We start from the raw sequence: 27,240 nt of genomic DNA on the forward strand, positions 1-27,240 counted from the left end.
GTATCACTAGCCACTTTAACTATGCCACTTTGTTTACATACTCATCTCATATGTATATACTGCACTCAATACCATCTACTGTATCTTGCCTATGCCACTCTGTACCATCACTCATTAATATATCTTTATGTACATATTCTTTATCCCCTTACACTTGTGTCTTAGTTTTGGAATTGTTAGCTAGATTACTTGTTGGTTATTACTGCATTGTCGGAACTAGAAGCACAAGCATTTCGCTACACTCGCATTAACATCTGCTAACCATGTGTACGTGACCATTAACATCTGCTAACCATGTGTATGTGACAAATAAAATGAGATTTGATTTTGATTTGAGCATTAGTATTCATAATAGTATTAGTATTAGCAATAGCAATAGCATTAGCATTAGTATTCGTAATAGTATTAGTATTAGCAATAGCAATAGCATTAGCATTAGCACTCGTAATAGTATTAGTATTAGTAATAGCAATAGCAATAGCAATAGCATTAGCATTAGTATTCATAATAGTATTAGTATTAGCAATAGCAATAGCATTAGTATTAGTATTCTTAATAGTATTATTATTAATATTAGTAATAGCAATAGTATTAGCAATAGCATTAGTAATAGTATTAGTAATATTATTCGCATTGTAATAGTATTAGTAATAGTAGTAGTACTAGTATTAGTAATAGTATTAGTATTAGTACTATTATTAGTAATAGTATTAGTATTAGTAATAGTATTAGTATTAGTACTAGTATTAGTAATAGTAATATTATTAGTATAAATACTAGTATTAGTGATAGTATTAGTACTAATATTAGTAATAGTAATAGTATTAGTATTAGTACTAGTATTAGTAATATTATTAGTAATAGTATTAGTAATAGCATTAGACGCATAGAAGATTCAGAGACTGGATCGCTCTCGTATTCTTAATAGTCTCACTCTTTCTACAACGTCGTGAGCGGTTTTAACCCACATTCCTAGAGGAACGGAGTGAGGGTGTTCTACAGTGGGTTTAAAAAAAGGGGGAATTCACGCCGGTCGGCCGGTCGGCCAATCAGAGAGTAGAGCAGGATTTGTTTTTAGCACCCTTTTGTTTTCTGTTACAGGACAGCCCTTGATGTCCTCCTTCTCCTCCCCCACTGGGGGGGCCATATGGCCCCTAGATTAGTTAAGCCCCATTTCAGCAACGTCCCAATGTGGCTGACAGACACATCACACTCTCTTCAATAGGCACAGGCTGTCAAAACATGTGTTTACCAGCTATTTCATATTTTCAAAAAAATGCAGAGGGAGAAAGGCTGGCTTTGCAGTTGTTCTGTAATATCTTCCGATATAGTGGGTGATTTTAAGACACTTGAAAACACTCAGCGACTCACACATGGGTGGCCGAGAGAGAGAGAGAGAGAGAGGTTGGGCGAGCGGGCAACACATGAATCCATCAACAACAACACTAAAAACCAGGAATACATAATAGACTGACCAGTCACAGTATTACCCTGCATTCTGAACTGGCTATAACTTGTCAACCTCTATCAGTCACATTATTACCCTGCATTCTGAACTGGCTATAGCTTGTCAACCTCTATCAGTCACAGTATTACCCTGCATTCTGAACTGGCTATATCTTGTCAACCTCTACATTGCCATGCTGAAGCGCTGGTAGAGGAGGGGGAAGGAGAGGAGGATGAGGTGGAGAGGTAGCGGTGCTGTGTGGTGCTCATTGCCTTGTTGAAATCACACCGTCCCACAATAAAAACACCTCTATACCAAACACAGGCGGGAAGGTATTCTCCTTTAGTAGTAACTTCTGGACAACCTCAGTACCACACCTGCAGCCCACCTGTGCCGACAAGTGAAGTCTCGATGATGGACGAGAGGAGGAGGAGGAGGAGGAAGGTCAGGAGGAGACCTGTGTACTACTTCTCCCAACTAGTAAAGTCTTGCTGATGAACGAGAGGAGGAGGAGGAAGGCGGGAGGAGACCGAGCAGAGGAGAGAAGTAGAGACAGGGGCATGTGCTACCCAGCAGGAGAGTAACTACCTGGAAAGCAGCCAGACGACCAGAGGAACAAAGACCTTGCCTAGTCTAACCATGTCCATAAATAACTAGCTCTCTCAACTCACCGCACCGTCTATACGAGCGGAAGGGTTTCCACGCTGGACATGTGGTCTAAACATTCTAAACATGGGGTGCTGCACAGCCCTCGGTTCCAACCTCTGTGTGTGTGTGTGTGTGTGTGTGTGTGTGTGTGTGTGTGTGTGTGTGTGTGTGTGTGTGTGTGTGTGAGCAGCTGTGATGAAGCACAAGACATACAGTTGAAGTCAAACCTTTACATACACCTTAGCCAAATACATTTAAACTCAGTTTTTCACACAATTCCTGACATTTAATCCTAGTAAAAATTCCCCGTCTCAGGTCAGTTAAGATCACCATTAAGAATGTGAAATGTCAGAATAATAGTAGAGAAAATTATTTATTTCAGCTTTTTATTTCAGCTTTTATTTCTTTCATCGCATTCCCAGTTGGTCAGAAGTTTACATACAGTCAGCCTACCTCCTTGTTCGCACACACTTTTTATGTTCTGTCCACAAATTTTCAATAGAATTGAGGTCAGGGCTTTGTGATGGCCACTCCAATACCTTTACTTTGATGTCCTTAAGCCATTTTGCCACATCTTTGGAAGTATGCTAGGGGTCATTGTCCATTTGGAAGACCCATTTGCGACCAAGCTTTAAAACTTCCTGACGCTACCCATCCCTTAAGAGGGATAATTGTCATCAGCAACCGCTGAATAGCATAGCGCCCCAGTCAAATAATATTACTAAAAAATATTCATATTCATAAAATCACAAGTGCAATATTGCAAAACACAGTTTAGCCTTTTGTTAATCCACCTGTCGTGTCAGATTTAGAAATTATGCTTTACAGCGAAAGCCATCCAAGCGTTTGTGTAAATGTATCGATCGCATGACAAGACATTAAGTACACTTAGCATCAGGTAGCTTGGTCACAAATCAGAAAAGCAATCAAATTAATCATTTACCTTTGATGATCTTCGGATGTTTTCACTCACGAGACTCCCAGTTACACAACAAATGTTCCTTTTGTTCCATAAAGATTATTTTCAAAATACCTCTGTTTGTTTGTCGCGTAATGTTTAGAAATCCAAAGGAAAGAGCGGTCACTACAACGCAAACGTATATTCCAAATAATATCCGTAATGTCTGATCCATGGATGAATCAGTCCTCTCCTTCTCAGTTCAGGATGTTTAGGACCATAGAGCTTTGAAAAACAAAATGCACTCGGCTCTGGCATTTTTCAAGCTTGGCGAGACGCATGCAATTCATCCCAGTTAGAGTTTCTAGATTAAAGACCAGGAGAATTACTTCCTGACTCTGTTTCAGCTAGATAGTCCATCTCCGGTCCCCAAATGGCAACATTTTGTTTCTTCTGCCTGCTGCTTTAAACGGAGTTGGAAGTTGAATACTGCCTCTGCCTGAAAGTTTGTTTATATCTCGTCTTATCATATGGCTAGCATAGAAAAGCTGATCATATGGCTAGCATAGAAAAGCTGATCATACGGCTAGCATAGAAAAGCTGATCATATGGCTAGCATAGAAAAGCTGATCATACGGCTAGCATAGAAAAGCTGATCATACGGCTAGCATAGAAAAGCTGATCATACGGCTAGCATAGAAAAGCTGATCATACGGCTAGCATAGAAAAGCTGATCATACAGCTAGCATAGAAAAGCTGATCATACAGCTAGCATAGAAAAGCTGATCATACAGCTAGCATAGAAAAGCTGATCATACAGCTAGCATAGAAAAAATGATCATACGAGCAGTGGGGTGAGTGAGTAATCTCGGCACCCAAAACCAAATATTGCATGCTGGCCTGGACAGCTAACATTTCAATGTCTCATCTGTCACAAGAGACTAAGAAGTAATTCTCTATTACAATTCACTTAGTTGATTGACATCTGCAGGGTGCATGCTTAAAAGTGATTAGGCCCCATGTTATAAGATTAACCTCCCGCTGCACCAAGAACAAAATGTAATTTGCCTCGTAAACAACGTGTGTAGACTAACAACAACAGGTGTAGACTAACAGGGAAATGCTTGGTAAACAACAGGTGTAGACTAACAACAACAGGTGTAGACTAACAGGGAAATGCTTGGTAAACAACAGGTGTAGACTAACAACAACAGGTGTAGACTAACAGGGAAATGCTTGGTAAACAACAGGTGTAGACTAACAACAACAGGTGTAGACTAACAGGGAAATGCTTGGTAAACAACAGGTGTAGACTAACAACAACAGGTGTAGACTAACAGGGAAATGCTTGGTAAACAACAGGTGTAGACTAACATGGAAATGTTTGGTAAACAACAGGTGTAGACTAACATGGAAATGTTTGGTAAACAACAGGTGTAGACTAACAGGGAAATGCTTGGTAAACAACAGGTGTAGACTAACAGGGAAATGCTTGGTAAACAACAGGTGTAGACTAACAGGGAAATGCTTGGTAAACAACAGGTGTAGACTAACAGTGAAATGCTTGGTAAACAACAGGTGTAGACTAACAGGGAAATGCTTGGTAAACAACAGGTGTAGACTAACAGGGAAATGCTTGGTAAACAACAGGTGTAGACTAACAGGGAAATGCTTGGTAAACAACAGGTGTAGACTAACAGGGAAATGCTTGGTAAACAACAGGTGTAGACTAACAGGGAAATGCTTGGTAAACAACAGGTGTAGACTAACAGGGAAATGTTTGGTAAACAACAGGTGTAGACTAACAGGGAAATGCTTGGTAAACAACAGGTGTAGACTAACAGTGAAATGGTTGGTAAACAACAGGTGTAGACTAACAGGGAAATGCTTGGTAAACAACAGGTGTAGACTAACAGTGAAATGCTTGGTAAACAACAGGTGTAGACTAACAGGGAAATGCTTGGTAAACAACAGGTGTAGACTAACAGTGAAATGCTTGGTAAACAACAGGTGTAGACTAACAGGGAAATGCTTGGTAAACAACTCGATGAGTCGATGTGCAGGGGTGCGTTGTAATTGAGGTAGATAATGTACATATAGGTATGGATAAAGTGACAAGGCAACAGGATAGATTACAAACAGTAGCAGCAGCATTAGTGCAAAGAGGTTCGATGCAGATAGTCTGGGTACCTATTTGATTAACTATTTAGTAGTGTTATGGCTTGGGGGTAGACGCTGTTCAGGCTCCTGTTGTTTCAGACATGTTGCATCGGTACCGCTTACTGTGCGGTAGCAGAAAGAACAGTCTGTGACTTGGTTGGCTGCAATTTAGGCTAAATGGAGCCTTGACCCATATTGGCTTCTCAGAGAAGCAAATCAGCCAAATACATCACAGGACTGGACTGGAGAGGGAGGAGCTGAGAAGCACAGTGGAATACATCACGGGACTGGACTGGAGAGTGAGGAGCTGAGAAGCAAATCAGCCAAATACATCACGGGACTGGACTGGAGAGGGAGGAGCTGAGAAGCAATCAGACAAATACATAACGGGACTGGACTGGAGAGGGAGGAGCTGAGAAGCAATCAGACAAATACATCACGGGACTGGACTGGAGAGGGAGGAGCTGAGAAGCAATCAGACAAATACATCACGGGACTGGACTGGAGAGGGAGGAGCTGAGAAGCACAGTGGAATACATCACGGGACTGGACTGGAGAGGGAGGAGCTGAGAAGCAATCAGACAAATACATCACGGGACTGGACTGGAGAGGGAGGAGCTGAGAAGCAATCAGCCAAATACATCACGGAACTGGACTGGAGAGGGAGGAGCTGAGAAGCACAGTGGAATACATCACGAGACTGGACTGGAGAGGGAGGAGCTGAGAAGCACAGTGGAATACATCACGGGACTGGACTGGAGAGGGAGGAGCTGAGAAGCAAATCAGACAAATACATCATGGGACTGGACTGGAGAGGGAGGAGCTGAGAAGCAATCAGACAAATACATCACGGGACTGGACTGGAGAGGGAGGAGCTGAGAAGCAATCAGACAAATACATCACGGGACTGGACTAGAGAGGGAGGAGCTGAGAAGCAATCAGACAAATTCATCACGGGACTGGACTGGAGAGGGAGGAGCTGAGAAGCACAGTGGAATACATCACGGGACTGGACTGGAGAGGGAGGAGCTGAGAAGCAATCAGACAAATACATCACGGGACTGGACTGGAGAGGGAGGAGCTGAGAAGCAATCAGACAAATACATCACGGGACTGGACTGGAGAGGGAGGAGCTGAGAAGCAATCAGACAAATACATCACGGGACTGGACTGGAGAGGGAGGAGCTGAGAAGCAATCAGCCAAATACATCACGGGACTGGACTGGAGAGGGAGGAGCTGAGAAGCAATCAGCCAAATAGATCACGGGACTGGACTGGAGAGGGAGGAGCTGAGAAGCAATCAGCCAAATACATCACGGGACTGGACTGGAGTGGGAGGAGCTGAGAAGCAATCAGCCAAATACATCACGGGACTGGACTGGAGAGGGAGGAGCTGAGAAGCACAGTGGAATATGGACGTACGTCACAAAGGGTCTTTAAACTGGTTTAATATTCCCTTTGATAGTCTCTGTGGTTGTACAGTCAGTCTATGATATCCTCCTGGCTATAGTATCATGGCACTGGACTGGAGAGTGAGGGGCACAGTGGAAAAATACCCAGCTAGCACATTTGGTTCCTTGGAAGTTGTGGGAACATACATTTTTGGTTTCCCATTGGTTCTGAGAACGAAGGGTACACTTTGCCTGTTTTGGGAACTTGCATTGTTATTTGAGGGTAATTAAATTAAGATTCTGAGAACATGTTTCAATAAGACTGGCTTAGTTTAACCGTTTTGAATTCCAAGCACAGATACGACACATGGAAATGAATTTGCTTAGGCATTGATCAAATCAATTTGTATTTGTCACATGCGCCGAATACAACAGATGTAGATCTCACCATGAAACGCTTACTCACAAGCCCTTAAAAAACTTATTCTGGATCGGTGTCCCTTCTACGGGACAGTTGAGCTCACGTAGGCTAATGTGATTAGCATGAGGTTGTAAGTAACACGAACATTTCCCAGGACATAGACATATCTGATATTGGCAGAAAGCTTAAATTCTTGTTAATCTAACTGCACTGTTCAATTTACAGTAGCTATTACAGTGAAAGAAAACCATGCTATTGTTTGAGGAGAGTGCACAATTTTGAACATGAAAAGTTATTCATAAACAAATTAGGCACATTTGGGCAGATACAAAAAAACATTGATTTGTAAACCAATCAACCAGGCTGGCGTGAAGGTTCACCTTGCAACAGGACAACGACCCTAAGCACACAGCCAAGACAACACAGGAGTGGCTTTGGGACAAGTCTCTGAATGTCCTTGAGTGGCCCAGCCAGAGCCCGGACTTAAACCCGATCGAACATCTCTGGAGAGGCCTGAAAATAGCTGTGCAGCGACGCTCCCCATCCAACCTGACAGAGCTTGAGAGGATCTGCAGAGAAGAATGGGAGAAACTCCCCAAATACAATTGTGGCAAGCCTGTAGCATCATACCCAAGAATGCCTCGATACTGTAATCACTGCCAAATGTGTTTCAACAAAGTACTGAGTAAAGGGTCTAAATACTTGAGTAAATGTAATATTTCCCTTTTTTTTTTAAATACATTTTCAAAAATGTCAAAATAACTGTTTTTGCTGAATACTTTCCAAAGGCACTGTATGTGTAGGTAATCCTTTCTAGCGTGACTATTGTGAAAGTTATTACAAAGAACTGCAAGTGTTGCTAATGCTCTCCACTTTCTGGAGGACGGAGTTTTGAAATCAGTGGAATGCCCGGTGGAAGCAGAGTATGATCGCGATGGAGAATGAGAAAATTCTGCCATTTGATTGCAAATACACAGGGGAGCCGAAAAGAGAACACACAGAAGAATGCTGTTGTATAAAACACCTGTTTCTGGATTACATCTTCAAACTAAGGGTAACCATGGCAACCGTGACAGAGAGGGAGAAGCGTTCATCCGTGTATACAGGTAAGAGAGTCTAGCTAGCTACATTTTCAGATATTACAGGTTTCTAATTTTGTCAGAGTCGTTTACATTACAAGTTAAAGTGTACTATTAGCTAGCTAGCTAATGTTAGCTGACTGCCTTGCTAGCTAACATTACATGTATGATCTGTGTAGTACTATTATTCGTATCTCAGAGCCATTTGCATTGCTAGTTATAGCCTAATGTTAGCTAGCTAGCTAATATTGAATTAGCTGGTTGATTAGCATTAGCTACCAGCAGATTCGGAATTTGGGATTATGGTTCATTGTTTAGCTAACTAGCTAACTAGCTACTTGTATAAACAAAAGACTCCACTATGCAAGTAGCCATTTCACTGTACTGTTTGCACCTTGTGTATCCTGCGCATGTGACAAATAAACTTAGATTTGATTTGATATAGTGTGTGTTTACCAGAGACGGTAATGTGAAGAACAACATGACCTGCACCAAAGTCAAATTAGGATATAACGTTAGGCCAACGAGACAGTGTCCAAGTTCCAGGATTCTCAGGTAGAAAGCCCTGCTTTTATTTAATCTCACTCACAAACGTAAGCTATTTTGTGTAATTAGCTCTTGTAAATAATGATCTTGTTGTGAGTTTATTTATAAATACAAATGAGCTAAAGACATTGTCAGATATATGATACAGTCATTATTTGTACTGGCTAGCCAGCTAACCTAACGTTACAGCATTGTGACGTAGTTTTACGCATTTATGTTGAAGAATACCCGTAAGCGGCTACATTGCGCAACTGGTCACCTGATGGCTCCCAGAGTGATCCTCGCGTAAAATACAGAGGTAGCCATTATTCCAATCGGTCCTACTGAAAAAACAATTGTCCCGGTGGATATATTATCGAATAGATATTTGAAAAACACCTTGAGGATTGATTATAAACAACGTTTGCCATATTTCTGTCGATATTATGGAGCTAATTTGGAATATTTTTCGGCGTTTTCGTGACTGCAATTTCCGGACGATTTCTCAGACAAACGTGAAGAACAAACGGAGCTATTTCGCCAAAAAAATAATATTTTTGGAAAAAATAAACATTGGCTATCTAACTAGGAGTCTCGTGAGTGAAAACATCCAAAGCTCATCAAAGGTAAACAATTTAATTTGATTGCTTTTCTGATTTTCGTGACCAAGTTACCTGCAGCTAGCTGGACAAAGTGCTATGCTAGGCTATCGATAAACTTACACAAATGCTTGTCTAGCTTTGGCTGTAAAGCATATTTTGAAAATCTGAGATGACAGGGTGATTAACAAAAGGCTAAGCTGTGTCTCAATATATTTCACTTGTGATTTTCATGACTAGGAATATTTTCTATATTTTATGTCCGTTGCGTTATGCTAATTAGTGTGAGTCGATGATTACGCTCCCGCACCCGGGATGGGGAGTTACTAGAGATTAACACAGTGTCCAAAGAAGTGCCAGATGTATACAGAATGGTGTCATATGCGTAGAGATGGATCAAGGAATCACCCGCAGCAAGAGCGACATCATTGATTTATACAGAGAAAAGAGTCGGCCCGAGAATTGAACCCTGTGGCACCTCCATAGAGACTGCCAGAGAACCGGACAACAGGCCCTCCGATTTGACACACTGAATTCTGTCTGCGAATTAGTTGGTGAACCAGGCGAGGCAATCATTTGAGAAACCAAGGCTGTTGAGCCTACCGATAAGAATACGGTGATTGACAAAGTCGAAAGCCTTGGCCAGGTCGATGAAGACGGCTGCACAGTTCTGTCTTTTATCAATGGCGGTTATGATATCGTTTAGTACCTTGAGCATGGCTGAGATGCACCCATGACCGTGACTCATGACTTTCCCCTTGTTCCTCAACTGTAGAGTATGACATACTATTTTCTAGCTCTGAGTCTCTATTTTTATCCAATGTAAAAAACAAAAACACATTTAGCATTTTGCTACCTAAGACCGAATGGAGCCGGTCGGTCACATATCTTTTTAAACAACATTCTTAGAACGTTACTAACGTTTTCTTAATGTTCTGAGAACCCGACTTTAAATAGAACCATGAGGAAACCTGCAGAAAACGTTACGCTGAAGTACTAATATTCCCACAGAAGAACTTTGTTTCTTAACGTTTCCCTGAACGTTCTGAGAACATGACTTTAAATAGAACCACGAGGAAACCTGTAGGAAATGTTATGCTTAAGTACAGAAATTCCCACTTAAGACACATGGCTCTTAGAAGATGAAGTGCTAGCTGGGTATCCTGCACCATTCCCAGAACGTTGTGGAAAGGTTGTATGCAAAAATAACTAAAAGGACAATCACGCTCTTACCAAACATATGGTTCTCAGCACGTTATGTGCTAGCTGGGTAAAAAACTATCTCACTGCAGCTCTGTGTCTTGGTTCACTGTAGCCCTAGTTCAGCTTCCAATTCAACAAGCTGTCTCTCTCCATGCAGCTCCGTGTCTTGGTTCACTGTAGCCCTAGTTCAGCTTCCAATTCAACAAGCTGTCTCTCTCCCTGCAGCTCCGTGTCTTGGTTCACTGTAGCCCTAGTTCAGCTTCCAATTCAACAAGCTGTCTCTCTCTCTGCTGCTCCGTGTCTTGCTCACCTGTAGCCCTAGTTCAGCTTCCAATTCAACAAGCTGTCTCTCTCCATGCAGCTCCGTGTCTTGGTTCACTGTAGCCCTAGTTCAGCTTCCAATTCAACAAGCTGTCTCTCTCTCTGCTGCTCCGTGTCTGGCTCACCTGTAGCCCTACTTCCTGCCTGTGAAGAGAGATCATGCAGTTGCTATATTATGTCACCAAAGGTACACAAAAGACACAAACACTGTCATTCAATGTCCTAACACTGTACTAATACATTTCACCAAGGGAAAAAGCTGACTTCTCAAATGTTTACACCGGAAAGAGTGAAGAACACCACGTCCCCCCCCCCCCCAGAAAAATAACAAGCGCTAGAAGGAAAAGCCGTGGGTGGAGGGAGGTAGGGAGGAGGTTCTTTGGGTTCACGTCCCAGCGTGGGCTGGGTTATAGCCTGGCCTGGGCTGGGTCGATAGCAGAGGCCAGGACACTCTGGTCTACAGCTCAATGAGCCGTGCTTCGGTAGCTGTTTGGAGGCGGTCAGTGGCGGACAGTGTTTTGACGCTGGCCTGGTGGGCAGAAAAGATTGTACTCTTCAAACAAAAGCAATGCTCTTTTCTTGCTCCTGCTATTGTCCCACTGAAGTGTAAAGAGAAAAGAGAAGCTTCTACAGAGAGCTACTTTCTTTATATGTTATGTTGTCTGAGAACGTTTTTCTGGTCCAGGGATATTTGACCTGACAAATAGGGACAAGGGAATTGTGTTTCTTAGACCTGTTTTCAATTGAAGAATATGACAGACTGTACATTTATGAACCAACAGCTGCATTGCTTAAGTCCATAACAGACAGTCCACAACTAACACAAGGGAAAGTGTTTATACTGAAATGTTCTGGGCTGTTGCAGGGTTACATTTTCAGACTGTGGGCTGCTGCAGGGTTAAGTTTTCAGAATGTGGGTTGTTGCAGGGTTACGTTTTCAGAATGTGGGCTGCTGCAGGGTTACGTTTTCAGAATGTGGGCTGCTGCAGGGTTACGTTTTCAGAATGTGGGCTGCTGCAGGGTTACGTTTTCAGAATGTGGGCTGCTGCAGGGTTAAGTTTTCAGAATGTGGGCTGCTGCAGGGTTAAGTTTTCAGAATGTGGGCTGCTGCAGGGTTACGTTTTCAGACTGTGGGCTGCTGCAGGGTTATGTTTAGGTTTGGCTTTAAGGTTTGTGGGTTGTTGGAGGGCAGTTCTGCAGGATTTAGGCCAGACAGTCGTAGGGGTTCCTGTGTTTGGATGATCTGTGTCATTGTCCATAGACAGGTTTGATTGAACGAGGTTTAAAAGGACTTTGCCGTTGGTTGAATAGATAGAGAGAGAGGTGGCCTGAAAGTTGTTCAGGACTACAGTCAGATGTTCTGAAAACTGGGGGTGTCCGAAGGGCATGCTCCCTTGAGAACGACTGGTGACTTTTTAAAAAGGAGATTCTACCCGGAAATGAATAAAAACGTAATTATGTTGACACCATTTGAAATATAGATTAGCTTTTACCTCATTGAAAAACGTCAAAATACTCTGAATGCATCAAATATATGTTGTAACTTGTCACTCGTGGGTTTTGGTAGTGGGTGTGCAATTCTACACATTTTGCCATTTGACTGAGATAAAATGTGCAGTTTTAAAGCAAATGTTCTTCAATTATACACATTTTGTCATGGCTTATGCTGTATTCTTATGCTATCTGAGTGACTCAAACATTATATCAAAATTAATGGGGGTTGTGCCCATGCCATGGCATTTTCTGAAATGTAGATTCTCTCAGTCTAGTTTATATTTTGGTGATTGTTAGTTCTCAAAGATGATCTTATAAAACAATACAGTGCCTTCGGAAAGTATTCAGACCCCTTTTCCACATGTTGTTTTATTACAGCCTTATTATAAAATAGATTAAATCATTTTTTCCCCTCATCAATCCACACACAATCCACCCCATAATGACATCACAATACCCCATAATGACATCACAATACCCCATAATGACATCACAATACCCCATAATGGCATCACAATACCCCATAATGACATCACAATACCCCATAATGACAAAGTGAAAACAAGTTTTTAGATTGTTTTGTGCAAATTCTTTAAAAAAACAAAAACAGATACCTTATTTACATAAGTTTTCAGACCATTTGCTATGAGACTCGAAATTGAGCTCAGGTGCATCCTGTTTCCATTGATCATCCTTGATGTTTCAACAACTTGATTGAAGTCCACCTGTGGTACATTCAATTAATTGGACATGATTTGGAAAGGCACACACCTGCCTATATAAGGTCCCACAGTTGGGGACACACACACAAAAACCAAGCCATGAGGTCGACAGGATTGTGTCGAGGCACAGATCTGGGGAAGAGTAGCAAAAAATGTCTGCATCATTGAAGGTCCCCAAGAACACAGTGGCCTCCAGCATTCTTAAATGGAAGAAGTTTGGAAATACCAAGACTCTTTCTAGAGCTGGCCACCAGGCAAAACTGAATCAACAATAACCAGATAGTCACTCTGACAGAGCTCCAGAGTTCCTCTGTGGAGATGGGAGAACCTTCCAGAAGGACTACCATCTCTGCAGCCCTCCACCAATCAGGCCTTTATGGTAGAGTTGTCAGACGGAATCCACTACTCAGTAAAAAGGCACATGACAGCCTGCTTGGAGTTTACCAAAAGGCACCTGTTAGGTTCTAAATAGATAAAGTAAAAACTAACGGACAACTAGGTAACGCTCAAACCAAGTTTATTCACCCAATGGGTCAGACATCTGAACCTACAAAGACGTATTTACACAAGCACTGGTATTGAAACCTTCCTCCTATGCTTCGTCTTCTCTTTACACATCTGGACAGCCAATACATCTCTGTTGCTAGGCAGAACTTCAGTGATGCCTGTTCTTCCTCGGCCCAAATTCCTCACTCCTCCCCAACTCACGGCTGTCCTGTTGACTTGTACCAAACGGTGGCACTTCTCCTTTTCATAGGATGCCTGATGTCTAACAATAACATGTTCTGACAGAACATAAACATTCTACATTCTCTCTCTCAGTGACATGAATAAGGATATTTCAAGTTTAGAAGTCAGAACCCATCACACCTGAAGGACTCTCAGACCATGAGAAAACAAGATTCTCTGGTCCGATGAAACCAAGATTGAACTCTTTGGCCTGAATGCCAAACGTCACATCTGGAGGAAACCTGTCACCATCCATACGGTGAAGCATGGTGGTGAAGCACGGTGGTGAAGCACGGTGGTGGTAGCATCATGCTGTGGGGGTGTTTTTCAGTGGCAGGGACTGGGAGACTAGTCAGGATCAAGGGAAAGATGAATGGAGCAAAGAACAGAGAGATCCTTGATGAAAACCTGCTCCAGAGAGGCAAGTCTCTGAATGTCCTTGAGTGGCTCAGCCAGAACCTGGACTTGAACCCAATCTAACATCTCTGGGGAGATCTGAAAATAGCTGTGCAGAAGCGCTCCCCATTCAACCAGACAGAGCTTGAGGGGATCTGCAAAGAAGAATGGGAGAAACTCCCCAAATACAGGTGTGCCAAGCTGGTAGCGCCATACCCAAGAAGACTTGAGGCTGTAATCGCTGCCAAAGGTGCTTATAAACAAAGTACTGAGTAAAGGGTCTGAATACTCGTGTAAATGTGATATCAGTTTTATTTTCAATAAATTTGCAAAAAAACTGTTCTTGCTTTGTCATTGCGGGGTATTGTGTTTAGTGTAGATTGATGAGGGGGAAAAAATATTTAACTAAATGTGGAAAAAGTCAAGGGATCTGACTACTTTCCGAAAGCAGTGTAAAACCTGTCTATAGTGTGAGGAAGGCATGCTCTCATTGGTTAGCCTCATCTTTCTCCGTTGGAAGCCATTATGTCACAGCCTGATCATGGCCATAGTTGACAAGACAGCACAGATATGGCTATTGGCGTGACAGATCTATCAAACAGATCTGGGGCTAATTGAGTCACAGGTAAACATGTCAAACCAAGCGCATTTCTATTTCAGGCCAGCTTTGCTTCCTATGAAAGTTCCTGTAGTACCAATGAAGTATCGTCTTGTTACTGTCCCATCATCCACTTCCTCTGTTTGGCCTGTAAATACAACGATACTTCCTATGTTTATAAATACAACACTTCCTGTTTATAAATACAACAACGCTTCCTATGTTTATAAATACAGCAACACTTCCTATGTTTACAAATACAACAATACTTCCTGTTTATAAATACAACAACACTTCCTATGTTTATAAATACAACAACACTTCCTGTTTATAAATACAACAACGCTTCCTATGTTTATGAATACAACAATACTTCCTGTTTATAAATACAACAATATGTCCTATGTTTATAAATACAACAACGCTTCCGGTTTATAAATACAACAATATTTCCTATGTTTATGAATACAACAACACTTCCTGTTTATAAATACAACAATATGTCCTATGTTTATGAATACAACAACACTTCCTGTTTATAAATACAACAATATTTCCTATGTTTATGAATACAACAACGCTTCCTATGTTTATAAATACAACAATACTTCCTGTTTATAAATACAACAACACTTCCTATGTTTATAAATACAACAACACTTCCTGTTTATAAATACAACAACGCTTCCTATGTTTCTGAATACAACAATACTTCCTGTTTATAAATACAACAATATGTCCTATGTTTATAAATACAACAACGCTTCCTGTTTATAAATACAACAATATTTCCTATGTTTATGAATACAACAACACTTCCTGTTTATAAATACAACAATATTTCCTATGTTTATGAATACAACAACACTTCCTGTTTATAAATACAACAATATTTCCTATGTTTATGAATACAACAACGCTTCCTATGTTTATAAATACAACAATACTTCCTGTTTATAAATACAACAACACTTCCTATGTTTATAAATAGAAAATAATAGATCCAGCATCCTGAGCTTTCTGGCCTTCAGCATGTGATCATGTTCTGATGCAGTCTGATATTGTGGGATAAAAGAGGACAGTTTTGGTGTTGTCGTTTTGGGAAACCGAGGGTATGAACAAGCTGGAGGCCTCCAGACAGAGCTCATATTTTTAGAAAAGTCAGGGCGTAGTCCCAACTGGGGCTTGAACCCTGGACCTTGTGACTGTCAACTCAACCTTAGCTGCTACACCACAGTCACTATGTTATTATCACTGATTGGGGAGCTAAATAGTCAGATGGTGGAGGGAAACAGACAACTGAATATCCTGTTGAGTTTACTCAGATGGTGGAGGGAAACAGACAAACATAAATATGACCATCCATGCTCTTCCCTCCCCACTATGACAAATCCTGAGTCCAAACCTTGCAGTACTAAAGCCATGATCTATCAGACTGTTCAGTCACTTACACAGGTCCAAGAGGCTTCGAAACAGCTTCTACCCTCAAGCCATTAGACTCCTGAACATCTAATCAAATGGCTACTCAGACTATTTGCATCACACCCCCCCCCCCCCCCCCCCCACACTCTTTTATTCCACTGCTACTCTCTGTTATTATCTATGCATAGTCATTTTAATAACTCTACCTACATGTACATATTACCTCTGGCTCTGGTCCGGCCCAGCCCCAGCCACGATGCCCATCACCCAGGAGAACGCCCTGAGCCACATCCATCTACTGGAGTACTGGCTCCTGGTGGCCCAGACCAGGTACGAGGACCACTATGGAGACCCAGACCAGCAGTCCACCACCAGCAGAGACCCAGACCAGGACTCGTACCAGGTCTGTTTTTGCATACACGTGTGGGTGATGTCATTTCTTATAGCTGACATCAATGACATACTGTACTACGAGTGCCTACTGTGATTGTTTCTCTAAAGTCTATCGGTGGTCCACAATGTGGTTCTGAAATCTGTATGATCTATTGTCAGTCTCTGTAATATTGTGGAGTGATACTTCAATCCATTGTTGGTAACTCCAACTGTATCCCAGGAGTCAGAACACGAGGAGGATGCCTGCAGCGCGGTCGGTGGCAGCACGGTCGGTGGCAGCACGGTCGGTGGCAGCACGGTCAACAGCGGCGGCTGCAGAGGTACCAGAGGAGACATGTCTCTATGCCAGGCCGCTACACAGAAGCTGATGGAATACATTCAGCTCAACTTCACAGAGGAAGGAGAGATCCAGGGCACCGCCCTCCGACCCACGAGATTTTATGTTTAGACAGTGAAGGCTTCATCTTGTGATTCACTTGATGTGGTGATTAAAAACATCTTGAAGGTCATATGGACTATGACATCACTGATATGTAGTTAACATTTAAAACATAATGAGTGTCATACGGACTATGACATCACTGATATGTAGTTAACATTTAAAACATAATGAGTGTCATACGGACTATGACATCACTGATATATAGTTAACATTTAAAACATAATGAGTGTCATACGGACTATGACATCACTGACATATAGTTAACATTTAAAACATAATGAGTGTCATACGGACTATGACATCACTGAGATATAGTTAACATTTAAAACATAATGAGTGTCATACGGACTATGACATCACTGATATATAGTTAACATTTAAAACATAATGAGTGTCATACGGACTATGACATCACTGATATATAGTTAACATTTAAAACATAATGAGTGTCATACGGACTATGACATCACTGATATATATAGTTAACATTTAAAACATAATGAGTGTCATACGGACTATAACATCACTGATATATATAGTTAACATTTAAAACATAATGAGTGTCATACGAACTATGACATCACTGATATATAGTTAACATTTAAAACATAATGAGTGTCATACGGACTATGACATCACTGATATATAGTTAACATTTAAAACATAATGAGTGTCATACGGACTATAACATCACTGATATATATAGTTAACATTTAAAACATAATGAGTGTCATACAGACTATGACATCACTGACATATAGTTAACATTTAAAACATAATGAGTGTCATACGAACTATGACATCACTGACATATAGTTAACATTTAAAACATAATGAGTGTCATACGGACTATGACATCACTGACATATAGTTAACATTTAAAACATAATGAGTGTCATACGGACTATGACATCACTGATATATATAGTTAACATTTAAAACAAAAACCTCAAGATGAAGGAGCACAAAAGTATATAACTTTTGCTTTTAAAAATAAACCTCAAAACTTATAAGTTAGATGTTGATGTTCAGCCATGCATAAAAACAATATATTAGTTTTACATTTAATTAAATAAAATTCCATCTACTACACCTCCACAGCGTTACACATTTAGGAAGATTCCTAACACATTCGACAGAGCGTTGGGCCAGTAACTGAAAGGTTGCTGGATCGAATCCCAGAGCTGACAAGGTAAAAATCTGTCGTTCTGCTCCTGAAACAAGGCAGTTAACCCACTGTACCCCGGTAGGCCGTCATTATAAATAAGAATTTGTTCTTGACTGACTTGCCTAGTTAAATAAAAAAATAAAAAAATAGAAACTGGTTACTAAACTCTCCACAAATCCTATAAATGTTAAAGCAAGCAAAAGATATGTAGACCTAAAGTGGGGCAAAAAAGTATTTAGTCAGCCACTCTTAAAGAAGAAGATACAGGTCTGTGAGAGACAGAAATCTTGCTTGTTTGTAGGTGACCAAATACTTATTTTCCACCATAATTTGCAAATAAATTCATGAAAAATCCTACAATGTGATTTTCTGGATTTTTTTCTCTCATTTTGTCTGTCATATGTCTGTCATACCAGATCTCTTCCCAGAAAATATCACGTTAATTTCTCTATCATAAAGCACAACTTTTAGAGAATTTGGCAGTACGTCCAACCCGGCCTCACAACAGCAGATCATATGTAACCACGCCAGACAAGGACCTCCACATCCGGCTTCTTCAACTGCGGGATCGTCTGAGACCAGCCACCCAGACAGCTGAGGAAACTGTGGGTTTGCACAACCAAAGAATTACTGTGTCCTCTCAGCGCAGCTCGTCGTCCTCACCTGGGTAACCGACTTCAGTGGGCAAATGCTCATCTTCGATGGCCACTGGCACGCTGAACAAGTGTGCTCTTCACGGATGAATCGCGGTTTCAACTGTACCTGGCAGATGTGAGACATGTGGGCGAGCGTTTTGCTGATGTCAACACTGTGAACAGAGTGCCCCATGGTGGTGGTGGGGTTATGGTATGGGGGCAGGCATAAGCTATGGACAACAAACACAAATGCATTTTATCGATGGCCATTTGAATGCGAAGACATACCATGAGGAGATCCTGTGGCCCATTGTCATGCCATTCATTCGCCGCCATGACTTCCTGTTTCAGCATAATGCACGGCCCCATGGAAGCTGAAAATGTCCCAGTTCTTCCATGGCCTGCGTACTCATCAGACATGTCAACCATTGAGCATGTTTGGGATGCCCTAGATCAACGTGTTCCAGTTCTGGCCAATATCCAGCGACTTCACACAGCCATTGAAGAGGAGTGGGTCAACATTCCACATGCCACAATCAACAGCCTGATCAACTCTATGTGAAGGAGATGTGTCGCGCTGCATGAGACAAATGGTCCCACCAGATACTGACTGGTTTTCTGATCCACACCAGATACTGACTGGTTTTCTGATCCACACCAGATACTGACTGGTTTTCTGATCCACACCAGATACTGACTGGTTTTCTGATCCACACCAGATATTGACTGGTTTTCTGATCCACACCAGATACTGACTGGTTTTCTGATCCACACCAGATACTGACTGGTGTTCTGATCCACACCAGATACTGACTGGTTTTCTGATCCACACCAGATACTGACTGGTTTTCAGTAGTGTAAAGTACTTCAGTAAAAATACTTTAAAGTACTACTTAAGTAGTTTTTTGGGGTATCTGTACGTTGCAATTCATATTTTTAACAAGTTTTACTTTTATTTCACTACACTCCAAAATAAAATGATGTACGTTTTACTCTGTACATTTTCCCTGACATACAGAAGTACTCTTTACATTTTGAATGCTTAGCAGGACAGGAAACTACAGACCCTGGTTTGGTATTACAACGGGCCGTGATCGGGAGTCCCATAGGGCGGCGCACAATTGACCCAGCATCGTCCGGGTTAGGGGAGGGTTTGGCCGCAATTGTAAATAAGAATGTGTTCTTAACTGAGTTGCCTCGATGAATAAATAAAAAGATTTGTATTCCCAGTCATGTGAAATTCATAGATTAGGGCCAAATGAATATATTTCAAGTGACTGATTTCCTTAAATGAACTATAACTCAGTAAAATCTTTGTTGCAAATTGTTGCATGTTGCATTTATATTTAAAGATCAGTGTAGTTATTAAAGGGTGAGTGGGTTTTACAGTAGTCTTCAAAGGGACACTCAGTGAGTGGGTTTTACAGTAGTTTTCAAAGAGACACTCAGTGAGTGGGTTTTACAGTAATTTTCAAAGGGACACTCAGTGAGTGGGTTTTACAGTAGTTTTCAAAGGGACACTCAGTGAGTGGGTTTTACAGTAGTCTTCAAAGGGACACTCAGTGAGTGGGTTTTACAGTAGTCTTCAAAGGGACACTCAGTGAGTGGGTTTTACAGTAGTTTTCAAAGAGACACTCAGTGAGTGGGTTTTACAGTAGTTTTCAAAGGGACACTCAGTGAGTGGGTTTTACAGTAGTCTTCAAAGGGACACTCAGTGAGTGGGTTTTACAGTAGTCTTCAAAGGGACACTCAGTGAGTGGGTTTTACAGTAGTTTTCAAAGGGACACTCAGTGAGTGGGTTTTACAGTAGTCTTCAAAGGGACACTCAGTGAGTGGGTTTTACAGTAGTTTTCAAAGGGACACTCAGTGAGTGGGTTTTACAGTAGTCTTCAAAGGGACACTCAGTGAGTGGGTTTTACAGTAATTTTCAAAGAGACACTCAGTGAGTGGGTTTTACAGTAATTTTCAAAGAGACACTCAGTGAGTGGGTTTTACAGTAGTTTTCAAAGGGACACTCAGTGAGTGGGTTTTACAGTAGTCTTCAAAGGGACACTCAGTGAGTGGGTTTTACAGTAATTTTCAAAGAGACACTCAGTGAGTGGGTTTTACAGTAATTTTCAAAGAGACACTCAGTGAGTGGGTTTTACAGTAGTTTTCAAAGAGACACTCAGTGAGTGGGTTTTACAGTAATTTTCAAAGAGACACTCAGTGAGTGGGTTTTACAGTAGTTTTCAAAGAGACACTCAGTGAGTGGGTTTTACAGTAGTTTTCAAAGGGACACTCGGTGAGCGGGTTTTACAGTAGTTTTCAAAGGGACACTCAGTGAGCGGGTTTTACAGTAGTCTTCAAAGGGACACTCAGTGAGTGGGTTTTACAGTAGTTTTCAAAGGGACACTCTGTGAGTGGGTTTTACAGTAGTTTTCAAAGGGACACTCAGTGAGCGGGTTTTACAGTAGTCTTCAAAGGGACACTTAAATATCACTGTGTCAACAAATTAATTCCAATCTATTTTAGTATGACAAACAGAGACATCATGTATCTCTCTCTCTCACACACACACACACACACACACACACACACAGTTGGATGTGATCTGGTCAAAACAAGGATGGCATGAACAAGTGAACCTGGCATCACGAGCCCAGACATCATCTCTCTTCTCTCACGCACACAGACACACATGTGTGGACCTTGCATGGACAGGATAGTATCACTAACTAGTGAGAAGTTCTCATCATGAAAATAAGAACCGATTAAATAGGGGGATGGTGGTATGAGGCCGTTGATATTTTCAACAGCAGGCTATGTACATCAATGCAAACGTCATTACAAACGTCGCCCTACTCCGTCCATAATGTAGCCTAATTGTACCTTTGCCAAGCAAATATAGCGGTCGAGATGGCGCTAACACATCACCCATTGCACATCCATTCCCTTGAAAAAATATTTTGGTCCAGCTCTTTCTTGCAACCAATGAGACCAAATGAGCTATAGCTTGAAACTTTAATGATTTTTCAACTTTAAATTAAAGGACAGCTTAGTTGGTCAACCAGACCCTTTTGGCCTCTTGAAGTTGAGCATAAACATCCTATCTTCCATTCATTGCTTTATATAGGTTTGGATCTATTCGACCTACAGAAGATTTTCACCTAGAATAGATATCCTAAACTCTGTCTTTTGTCAACAAAACACACATTCAAATTGAAATTATAGAACCTATCGAAAAAGGCATGTTAATTAATAATTTCACAATCCCACTTAAGTTTTAAATGTTTTAAAATGTAAAAAAAAAACGGGGTTAACTTACGTCTGGGTAGCAAGACAAAGTTATCCTAAGCGTAGACTTCTCAAACGACTGAAAACAAGGGAAATGTATTTCTACAAGCAAATATTAAGAAAAGTTAATCTTACAACGTATCCACAGATGAGCGCTTAGCCTAACTATTCCGTTACTTAGAATCATAAAAGAATCCTAGCAAAGTTGCGATGGAACAGTACTGTGCGTACTCGTCACTCGGGACATTGCTTGTGGCAATATTTCCATGCAATGTATTCAAAGCAGAACCAAAGATGGTGGATAAATGAAGACAGTTAACTCAGACCGTTTATCACAGAACAAAAATGTCAGTTCCGGTCTTCTTAACTGGGTGTGTCTCTCATAGACACCAACGGAATATCCGCTGGGTCGGGTCTACTTAGTTCATATAGACGTTTATTGAAACAGAAAAAAAGAAAGAAAAAAACCCATCTACGACTAGGGTGTCTCGCTGGCTCTTCCGTCTCTGGCAGAACTACGACCATACGGGGCGGAGTCAGCGCCATTGATTTATGAGCTCTTTATCCAATCAGGGCGAAGTTCACAGAATAACGAGATTGAAATGATTACACTATCCAATCAGATCATGGTAAAATCTGTATAAAATAACTGCATAACTGGGTTAACAGTTTTACAATTAGTTAACAAACTGTTAATACATTATTTGATAAACATAACTTTTTGGTTGAAGTTGTAATAAACTACTTTGAACAACTTTATAAATCTTGAAATATACCTTGATGTGATACTGATAACTTTGTGTGTGTGTGTGTAAGTAAATTTAATCATATCACAACACGTTCATTTGACCCTGCAACAATTTATAAAACATTTCCAGCTGCCGTTGAGCAAGACACTTAACCCCTAAAATGCTCCAAGGGTCGCTGTGCTACGACAGACCGTTTCTTAATAAAAACCTCTCCATGGGACATGACCGTGTATGACTGTCTAGTTCAGGGCATTTAGTAATGGGTCTCTTCATCCAGGAAACATGCGGTGGTTGCTGCTAGACTCCATACTAACTCGGTCATTTCCCAAGGACCACCTTATCAGGCACAACAATAACTCTACTAGACTCTCTCTCTCTCTCTCTCTCTCTCTCTCTCTCTCTCTCTCTCTCTCTCTCTCTCTCTCTCTCTCTCTCTCTCTCTCTCTCTCTCTCTCTCTCTCTCTCTCTCTCTCTCGCTCTCTCTCTCTCTCTCTCTCTCGCTCTCTCTCTCTCTCTCTCTCTCCAATATGCTGCTATGACACGAGAACATAGCAGACAGAACGAGACACAAGACCCCTGTAGGAACTAAAAGCACGACTGTCCTATCAGCACCCCCCCCCCCCCCCCCCCCCCTCCACGTGGTTCTGATTAGGGAGGTTGAATTTAATTGCCGGGAACACAATGTTGTTCTCTTAGATTGGATAGAGAACATATCAATGGGCTGTTACATTTATCAATTGTATTTTGAATATCTCTATAGAATATCAATGGATATTTTTTTACAAAACATAAGATGCGTTACCCATGATGCTTTGTTTTCTACATAGATATGATGAACAGGATGGTGCTGATGGGAGAGTCGTGCTTTTAGTTCCTAAGCAACTTTGCAGTATTTACATTTTTTTTAAATTAAATTATAAAAAGCATTTCGCTACACCCGTAATAACATCTGCTAAATACAATTTGATTTGATACAACATAAGCCCATGGGGGAGGGGGGGAGATGGGACAGAGAGGACAAACAATGATTGTTTTATTTATTTTCTGTTTGTTTCTTTATATTTGTACTATTTCATATTATTGCCTGTCTGTGATCTGAACCCCTCACAGAAAAAAAAAAAAAAAGAAAGTTGGTCACAAAATCAGGCCCATGCCTGTTACCAGTACTGGAAATCTGGGATACGCCGTTCTTTACCAGGAGCCAGCAAAACTGCTTTCACAGATGTTTCCTCTGTTTCCTCTGAAACAGGCATTATATTTATTCATTATTAGACAACAGGGAGGAGCGCCTCACACTTCGAAAACCTCTGCACTATAGGGAAAATGTGAGTTGTGTCAAGCTTCTGTTCAAAGTCAACCTGAGAAGGACTGAGGAAGAAACACAATCACTGAGTTTTCAGGAAGTTGTAATAGGATTCTTAAACAGTCTGGGGAGGAAGTCCAGGAAGTTGTAATAGGATTCTTAAACAGTCTGGGGAGGAAGTCCAGGAAGTTGTAATAGGATTCTTAAACAGTCTGGGGAGGAAGTCCGGGAAGTTGTAATAGGATTCTTAAACAGTCTGGGGAGGAAGTCCAGGAAGTTGTAATAGGATTCTTAAACAGTCTGGGGAGGAAGTCCAGGAAGTTGTAATAGGATTCTTAAACAGTCTGGGGAGGAAGTCCAGGAAGTTGTAATAGGATTCTTAAACAGTCTGGGGAGGAAGTCCAGGAAGTTGTAATAGGATTCTTAAACAGTATGGGGAGGAAGTCCAGGAAGTTGTAATAGGATTCTTAAACAGTCTGGGGAGGAAGTCAAGACACTAGATGCAGTCACCATGGTGACCAAACTTCCCATTGCATACAATCCCACAATTTTAACATATACAAAAAGTAGAATATGCATATTTCAATCAATGAAACAGAGAATTTCCAGTCTTTGTTATCCATCAATATCAAAATGTTTATATGCTTATAATCATCAGCTGCCTAACCCTTGAACAGTTAAAATGTATCATAAACAGTTGAAGTCGGAAGTTTACACACACTTAGGTTGGAGTCATTAAAATTAGTTTTTCAACCACTCCACAAATGTTTTGTGAACAAACTATAGTTTTGGCAAGTCGGTTAGGACATCTACTTTGTGCATGACACAAGTAATTTTACCAACAATTGTTTACAGACAGATTATTTAACTTATAATTCACTGTATCACAATTCCAGTGGGTCAGAAGTTTACACACACCAAGTTGACTGTGCCTTTAGACAGCTTGGAAAATTCCAGAAAATTATGTCATGGCTTTAGAAGCTTCTGATAGGCTAATTGACATCATTTGAGTCAATTGGAGGTGTACCTGTGGATGTATTTCAAGGCCTACCTTCAAACTCAGTGCCTCTTTGCTTGACATCATGGGAAAACAAAAAAAATCAGCCAAGACCTCAGAAAAAAAATTGTAGACCTCCACAAGTTTGTTTCGTCCTTTGGGAGAAATGTCCAAATGCCTGAAGGTACCACGTTCATCTGTACAAACAATAGTACACAAGTATAAACACCATGGGACCATGCAGCTGTCATACCGCTCAGGAAGGAGACGCATTCTGTCTCCTAGAGATGAACGTACTTTGGTGCGAAAAGTGCAAATCAATCCCAGAACAACAGCAAAGGACATTGTGAAGATGCTGGAGGAAACAGGTACAAAAGTATCATTATTCATAGTAAAACAAGTCCTATTTCGACATAACCCAAAAGGCCGCTCAGCAAGGAAGAAGCCACTGCTCCAAAACCGCCATCAAAAAAAGGGGGAGGCTTGCAAGCTGAAGAACACCATCCCAACCGTAAAGCATGAGGGTGGCAGCATCATGTTGTGGGGGTGCTTTGCTGCCTGAGGGATTGGTGCACTTCACAAAATAGATGGCATCACGAGGTAGGAAAATTATGTGGATATATTTCTCCCTCTCTAACATCTTCCTCTCAGTCTGACAGTCTCTCTTTCTCGCTCTCTACCATCTCCCCCTCACTGTCAGTCTCTTTCTCCCTCTCTAACATCTCTCTCTCACTGTCGGTCTCTCTTTCTCCCTTTCTAACATCTCCCCCTCACTGCCAGTCTCTCTTTCTCCCTCTCAGTCTGCCAGTCTCTCTTTCTCGCTCTCTACCATCTCCCCCTCACTGTCAGTCGCTCTTTCTCCCTCTCTAACATCTCCCTCTGTCTGCCAGTCTCTCTTTCTCCCTCTCTAACATCTCCCTCTCACTGTCAGTCTCTCTTTCTCCCTCTCTAACATCTCCCTCTCACTGTCAGTCTCTCTTTCTCCCTTTCTAACATCTCCCCCTCACTGCCAGTCTCTCTTTCTCCCTCTCAGTCTGCCAGTCTCTCTTTCTCGCTCTCTACCATCTCCCCCTCACTGTCAGTCGCTCTTTCTCCCTCTCTAACATCTCCCTCTGTCTGCCAGTCTCTCTTTCTCCCTCTCTAACATCTCCCTCTCACTGTCAGTCTCTCTTTCTCCCTCTCTAACATCTCCCTCTCACTGCCAGTCTCTTTCTCCCTCTCTAACATCTCCCCCTCACTGTCAGTCTCTCTTTCTCTCTAACATCTCCCTCAGTCTGCCAGTCTCTCTTTCTCCCTCTCTAACATCTCCCTCTCAGTCTGTCAGTCTCACTTTCTCATACACTCACATCTCCCTCTCAGTCTGTCAGTCTCACTTTCTCATACACTCACATCTTCCTCTCACTGTCAGTCTCTCTCTCACTGTCAGTCTCCCTCTCACTGTCAGTCTCCCTCTCACTGTCAGTCTCTCTATCTCTCACATCTTTCTCTCACTCTGTCAGTCTCCCTCTCACATCTTCCTCTCACTCTGTCAGTCTCCCTCTCACATCTTCCTCTCACTCCGTCAGTCTCCCTCTCTCACATCTTCCTCTCACTGTCAGTCTCCCTCTCTCACATCTTCCTCTCACTGTCAGTCTCCCTCTCTCATACACTCACATGTATGGGGTGGGGGGGAATCAGGTCAACTCTGAAAGAACAGCAGTGATATTGAGCGAGCGACAGCACTCCCCCCCACTGAGAGGAAAGTCGGATACACACACACACACACACACACACACACACACACATAAAAGATGGTTACACACACACACACACACACACACACACACACACATAAAAGATGGTTACACACACACACACACACACACACACACACACACACACACACACACACACACACACACACACACACACACACACTGAGAGGAGAACTGGGTTCTTGGAGCTTGGCGTCTCCAGATAAGGTTAAACCAATCTCCGGTGTTAGCGCAGCGGGCTGCAAAGTTCACACCGGCTCAATCAATAATACACTCCTCTGTGTGTGGTGACCTTATCATTCAAATGGCAAATGTACATCTGAAATGTTGTGTATCATTAGTGGAAACAGTGGGCTACAGTGCATCAGCAAGACACACACCACACACACACTTCAAGGGAAGGAGTATTGTGAATTTGTATAATCACATTTCTGGCGTCTAGTTCAAATTAATTTGCTATAGTTACATAG

General features: G+C 41.6%; 1 protein-coding gene across 1 annotated transcript in view; it reads right to left on the minus strand.

Annotated features, from left to right (window-relative positions):
- The window catches only part of LOC110536484 (PDZ domain-containing protein 2), a 264,553-nt gene extending 242,087 nt beyond the window's left edge, over positions 1–22,466 (minus strand). The window contains exon 1 of the mRNA XM_036936523.1: positions 21,999–22,466. The gene's annotated coding sequence lies outside the window, so the exon portion shown is untranslated. The remainder of the gene's footprint in view (positions 1–21,998) is intronic.
- Positions 22,467–27,240: the final 4,774 nt, after the last annotated feature.

Source organism: Oncorhynchus mykiss, chromosome 11 (assembly GCF_013265735.2).
Source record: "Oncorhynchus mykiss isolate Arlee chromosome 11, USDA_OmykA_1.1, whole genome shotgun sequence".
NCBI classification, from domain to species: Eukaryota; Metazoa; Chordata; class Actinopteri; order Salmoniformes; family Salmonidae; genus Oncorhynchus; species Oncorhynchus mykiss.